Source organism: Lipotes vexillifer, unplaced genomic scaffold (assembly GCF_000442215.2).
Source record: "Lipotes vexillifer unplaced genomic scaffold, Lipotes_vexillifer_v1.1 scaffold951, whole genome shotgun sequence".
NCBI lineage: Eukaryota > Metazoa > Chordata > Mammalia > Artiodactyla > Lipotidae > Lipotes > Lipotes vexillifer.
In genome coordinates this window covers 968,046-975,108 of record NW_006793664.1, presented here as the reverse complement: position 1 = coordinate 975,108, position 7,063 = coordinate 968,046, and positions in this window count along the sequence as shown.

Genomic DNA, 7,063 nt, shown 5'->3' with positions numbered 1-7,063 from the left:
CTGTTGTGGCCTCTCCCGTTGCAGAGCACAGGCTCCGGACGCACAGGCTCAGCGGCCGTGGCTCATGGGCCCAGCCGGTCCGCAGCATGTGGGATCCTTCCGGCCCGGGGCACGAACCCGTGTTCCCTGCATTGGCAGGCAGACTCTCAACCACTACGCCACCAGGGAAGCCCAGGCCTAACTCTTAATGGTTTATATCATATGATCAAGACAAGCATATAGCTTGACCCATCAGCGCCCGTGCCCCAAGGAACCTGACTCTAGAAGGCTTTTGTGCTCTGGAGGATCAGAAATGACTCCGGCAACCTTCTTGCTTGACCCCTGAACTTCTGGATCTGAACTTCTAGAGGCCCATGTGAATAACATACTGAATACGCTGTTTTGTTCTGAAGTGGACATACAGTGTTTGAGTCAGGGAGAACACGCGCCCCCCACGGCCTCCCCCAAGCCTGTGGCAGACGTTGCTAATCAATCACAGCACTCTGCAGTCGAGCATCCTTCTCCTCACAGCTGTACTTGACCTTCTTGGAGAATTCACCAGGTTTGTCTTCACAGTTGAGGGGCTTCCATGTCTGAAGACCACACAGTATAAAATGCTATCTTGGATTCAGCTCTTTGTGAGTTCTTTGCAAATGGAGAGTGTACATTCCACAAAGCTACTTCAGCTTCTGAAAGTCAAAGGTTAATACCCAGGGAAGGTGAAAGTCTAAAGTTGCCGGTGAAAGGTGGGCTGGGCAGTAGGAGTAGAGAATTGGGCTTATGGAGCAGCCTGGGTTCCCATAGAAACAAGATGCAGCTGAATCAAACCCATGAGTAAACTTATCCACACTGGTTTTGAGCCTGGAATGAAGCCGGAAAAGGGTATTTACTGACCACGCAGGCAGAGTGAGAATTTCGACAGTAAAGTCCTCCAGAAAGACTTTGCCAAAGTAAATGGCAGTGGCGCCCCACAGAAGTCACGTGGGAGGCCCAGCTACAGCTTTATGTGCCCTGGCTTGTCATGTGCACGAAATTGTCCAGCTTGGAGAATGAAAGGTATTGTAACTCATTCTGGAAACGTATCACCCTTAAGAAACACTTAGCACAGGGTAGTGATTTGGGGTCTGTGGCGTTTAGTGAAATACAGTATCATGCTTTGCAGGCCCAAAACCTCCAGTTTATTGCAGACAGTTAAGAAAGCTGAAGATGTGATGCTGCTGCTGTGAGCAGCTCAGCCTGAAGCCCCCTGTGAGTGGCAACTCGAGCCTGTTTTCCAGCAGCCTGGCAGTGGCGGGGGCACTTCTGTTCAAGCCTTCCCTCACTCAGGCAGCGTGTGTGAACTTGTGAGACTGTGGTGGCTGCCTTCCAGCCGGAGCAGGAGAAGCTGAAAGAAAGTACAGCCTTGAGCGGAGTAGGGCTTGTCTGGAACAACACCCGTTGTTCTCTCCCTTTTTTCTCCTGGGCAGGAAGGATTGGGCTCCCAGGTAAATGGCCAGAAAAGCCTTCCTTGTCTCACTTTGATGGAACCCATCATGGAACAGATGGAGTTGCAGAAGCAGAAGTATGGCTGCCGTTACTTTGCTTGAAAGGCTAAGGACCTGTAGATCCATAGAATCTGTAGAGCTCTGGGGGACCAATGAGGTTCTTTAATCCAGCCCCTCTCATTCTACAAGAGAAGAAATAGATGTCACACGTGAACATGCTTGCTGCCTGGCCAGGCTTAGGGAGAATGGCAAGACGAATCCCTCTCATGATGGGGAAGATCCCTGAGTAACTGCGCTGTGGGGTCCATGTTCTTATACCTGAACTTGGTCAGATTTGAGTCTTCTGAGTCCATGGTGAGGCTTACTGGCAGGTCATTTCTGAATAGAGTAAATTCAAGGTCTGACAGTATTCTCTCTTTCCTCCGGGATAGCAATTAGGGCATGTATTAGTTTCCTATTGCTGCTGTAACAAATTACTACAAATTTAGTGGCTAAAACAATACAAACTTATTATCTTAGAGTTCTGGATATCAGCAATCCAAGATGGGTCTCACAAGGCTGAAATCAAGACGCTGGCAGGGCTGCGTTTGTTCCTGGAGACTCTTGGGGAGAGTCCGTTTCCTTGACCTTCCCAGCCTCTAGAGGCTGCCCGCATTCCTCTGCTCGTGGCCCTCTTCCTTTGTCTTCAGAGCCAGCAGCAGTGGCTCAAGATCTTCTAGTCCTCACGACACATCCTGACCGCCTCTTCTACTTCCCTCTTCCCTTCTGATCTCAGTGGATGTACTCCAACAACCCAGGATAATCTCGCTAGCAATTTTATTTTATTTAAAAAAAATTTTTATTGGGGCTTCCCTGGTGGCGCAGTGGTTGAGAGTCCGCCTGCCGATGCAGGGGACAGGGGTTTGTGCCCCGGTCCGAGAAGATCCCACATGCCGCGGAGCGGCTGGGCCCGTGAGCTGTGGCCGCTGAGCCTGCGCGTCCGGAGCCTGTGCTCTGCAACGGGAGAGGCCACAGCAGTGAGAGGCCCGTGTACCAGTGAGTTACTATTACAACATTTCAAGAAATGTTCTATACAGCAGAAAGAAACACAACGCAGCAGTGAGAGGCCCGTGTACCCAAAAAAAAAAAAAAAAAAAATTTATTGGAGTATAATTGATTTACAATATTGTGTTAGTTTCAGGTGTCAGGTTCCAGGGCTTAGGCCATGGGCATCTATGGGGGGCATTATTCTGCCTACCATAGAGCATCCCCAGTTTGTCAGGAGCAGTCTCTACAGCCAACCTTGACGTCCACAGTCTTGACTTCTGAAGACCTGAAGGTTCTTGGTTCCCACTATTTGGAAGTGACAGGCGGGGTTCATGACACATAACCGTTTGCTCTTCGACCTCTATGCTTCAGTGCCAAAGCCAGCGCCTTGCCAGTGAGTGCGCCTCGCCGGCCTCCCAGCTGCGACCCTGTGGTGCTCCTCTCTTGATCTCATTTGATGATGCTCAGACATTTTCTCACAATAACCCTTTGAAACTGACATTATTCCTGATTTATAGCGAGGAAAATTACAAAATTACATGCTATAACGATGTTTCCAAATTCAAGGATTGTTTACATACTCCCCACCAAGATGAGTGGTTTTATGTTCTTAGGGGACACAGGCTCCTTTGTAGGCTTCTGAGGCTTTCTTAAAAAAACCCTTTGGCCACTAGAGGGAGACAGCCCTTTGAAGAACTGAGGCCATTTCTCATGTTTCTCATAGACAGATGAAATCCTGCGTGTGTTTTAAAATGGTATCCAGGGCAGACGTAACAGGACAATGAAGGGGGCAAATCCCACGCTCATCCTCAATGCAGGCCTCAGCGAACAACTTCCCCATCACCCACGGCTCCCTCTTCCACAGTCACTCCTGCCACAGGACCACGAAGCAAAGGTCCTTCCTTTTTACTTAGCCATTGGCAGCTTATCATTAAAAAAAAAAAGAAAAATCTTCTCTTTCTCCCTGATGGTAAACTTTGTAGAGATAAAGCCCAATAAGTTGTTAGAACTGATTCTGTATAAAAACATAGACTCCCGAAGATTTCAAGTGCTGTCATGTAGGGTCTAAAACAGAGGCCACTGCTCTCCCAGACAAGCCCTGTGGCAACCATGTGTCCTCCGACAATATTGTTCTGAAATGGGAACCAGGGCGTTTTCTCTGTTAGAGGCTTCTGGGTATCCCGACATAAGATTTGCTCCTGACATCTCTTGGTTTAAAAAATGCAACTTCTGGGCTTCCCTGGCGGCGCAGTGGTTGAGAGTCCACCTGCCGATGCAGGGGACACGGGTTCGTGCCCTGGTCCGGGAGGATCCCACATGCCGCGGAGTGGCTGGGCCCGTGAGCCGTGGCTGCTGAGCCTGCGCTCCGCAACAGGAGAGGCCACAGCAGTGAGAGGCCTGCGTACCGCAAAACAAACAAAAAGCAACTTCTGTGTTAAAGAGATTGCTTTCTGTGTGGTAAAATGTCTAGTGTGGAGATCATGTGAGCCTAGTCGAAGCAATGTGGAGGCACATCAGCCACAGGAGTCTGGTGGCTGCAGACTGGGCCCAGTAGGAATGAAGTCGAGTGACTTTTAGCTTGCTGCGCTGTGTGGCGTATCTCAGAGATGCGATGGTTTATTGGATAATAACACGCGCCCACCTCACCTCTGTCTCTTATACTCACGCAGAGATTCTGATTCAAACCTGGAAGAATTAGCACAAAAACCATGGTTACTAACAGGGATGTGCCATATTGCTCGTGTGTTTTGAGGAGGTAAAAGGGTCTCCGCTATGAAATCACTTGGCATTTTAGTTGTTTTCAGCAGGTAGGTCAGTCTTGGTATTTAGTTCATCATCTTTCTAGAAATGACGCCCCATCAGGCTCTTTAAAGGTTTTGTTGACTGTAGTTCCTTTTTTTTTTTTTTAGAAGTAGACACATTTGCTTTATTGGCAAATGGTGTCATCTTGATCAGGAGGCTACTCCAATTAACTGATAAGTTGGCTGAACTCCTCTATATAGATTAATTCCATAACGAGATTTAAAATTAAACTTCAGTTGCAGGCAACAAACATTGGCTTGGAATATACATTCTCTGTGATATGTATATTTAGCTCTTTTACAGCATAAGGTTAGAGTGCTGCACATATTTTGCATAATAACAGCATCTGGTGTTCAAAATTAGTCACTGTTTTCAATAAGATAAACTGTCTCTGTAATGAATTCATATTTGCAAATTGCTTTAATCTTCATTGAATAGACTCCAAGTAACTGGACATTTGGGGTCAGCGCCTTGCAGTCATGGGAGAACTTGGGTCAAACCAAGACCAAACTCTTCTGCCTGGATAAACATAGGTCTAGAAGGTATCTTCCTAGGTAACCTGGGCCACTTCTGCTTCCACCTGAACCAGTTAAGGCAGATGCATCATTAACATTCGTTTCAATTTCTCAAGGAGGGGGACTGGAGACTTCTTTCTGGAACCCACCAGTGAGGCCTGGGGTAGAAAAGAAGTACTTATGTGACTTGACAGCTACTAGTCTTACTGTTGGCTGTTGGTGCCAAGATCCATCTCCCTCAGACCCCCTTATGAAAATGGGGTTCCGTGGACTAGGATACCGTGGACTAGAAATGGAGCTGGCAAGGACCCCAGGCAGCCGTGGGACTGGCTCCACCCGTCCCTTTCTATCTTTCTAAACCACGCTCTGCACAGACGTGGCCTCACCACGCCCTGTAGACTAAGAGCAAAGTATATATCTTTACCTAATACGTTTAGAGTTTTCTCCCAAGCATAAAGCTTATGCCATTATCCACAATTCTAGAATTCCAGAGGCTCTGAAAACGTAAAGATTTTGATAACTTACTTGAGGAAAATCCTGATCTTATCTGAACTCGCTGGGTGGCATGCACTCACCTTGACGTAATGGGAGGCTACTTATGGTCTTTATTTATCCCACTTAGTGTGAACGTGTATACATTTTTTTCTGTGGAAAAATTAACAGATTTGATTATCGGGTGATGCTTCTAAAGCTGCAGATGTTTATATGATATATTCTACACGCACCATGTTACCTTTTCAAATCAGAAAAACGCTCAACTCCCAAACATAGCTGGCCCCATATAGGGTTTCAAATAAGGGATTGTGGACCATTACAAGCAGGAAATAAATGTATTTCAGGCAAATAAACAATGAAAGGGAGTGGGGTGGGAAGAGAGGCAGAATAAATAAAGTTGAAATTTTAAAAAGCTTTAATATGGGTGATTATACCTACTCTGGACTCCACCATTATTTACCTTTGTGATCCTTCAGGCAAGTTCTTATACTTATTTGACATGCAGGTTTCTCTTCTTCGAAATTAACAGATTACCACTAGATTATTTCTCCAATCACAACTCTATAATTCTGTGATTCTAGTTACTTTTTTCAAGGCAGTTCTTCCCATCTGGCAGCAACCAAGATGTGCCAATTCTTTATCAAGGTTTACATGCTACTGTATTTTCCCATCATATTTCATGGATTTAATGTAAACTCAAACATCGTCCTTTGACTAACCATTTTTTCCGTTTTCTTAAAAAGAAAGGCATTGAGGAGTTTCTATTGGTTTTACATGAGTTTTTACATTCGACTTTTGTGTAATTATTAAATAATCCATTTTACTTTCCTCAGCATACATGATGATTTCTATTTATCCAGCGAAGATGTAAAGAGAGAACATTAGGTCATTTGTACAAGAGTATTTGAGCCAGAACTCAGAATTGCTCACTCTTGACGGCTCTGCTGAGATCACTTCCCTAGTTCTGTTTTGAAGATAAAGTTCCTTTGTTACCTTGGATCATGGTTTGAATTAGGTTAACTCCCCTCTTTTTTCTGATTTATACGATGAGGTGATTGCCTAAAGATGGTGATTCTCCTACAGCACCGATCTTGACAAATGAACTACTGCGTCATTGAAGGCAGAACCTTGGGAATCATCTAAGACCCTTTTCTCTCCCTAACCACCCACATGTTCAGTTCATCACCAGGGCCTGCTGATTGTTTTTAAAGTTATATTATGTTTCTGGGCTGCGTAAGATCCAAGAGCATAATATAAACAGCATCCTTGTACCAACCCTCACATTTGTGAAATTGTAGCCTTTTGTCATATATATACACTTCATGTTCTTGTTTTGTTTTGTTTTGTTTTGGCCACGCTGAGGCTTGTGGAATCTTAGTTCCCTGACCAGGGATTGAACCCAGGCCCTCTGGGCAGTAAAATTGGAGAGTCCTAACCACTGGACCCCCAGGGAATTCCTTGTTTTGTTTTTTAAATGAATAGAACATTACAAACAAAGTTGAAACCCCCAGTGTACCTCTTTCTGATTTTATTCTCCTCTCTCCTTTCCAGAGGAATCCTCAATCCTGAGTTTGGTGTTTGTCATTTCTGTGGTGTTGGTACTATTATTATATAGAATATCGTGCTGCATGGTTTTTTTTTTTTTTTTTTTTTTTTTTTTTTTTTTTTTTTTTTTTTTTTTTTTTTTTTTTTTTTTTTTTTTTTTTTTTTTTTTTTTTTTTTTTTTTTTTTTTTTTTTTTTTTTTTTTTTTTTTTTTTTTT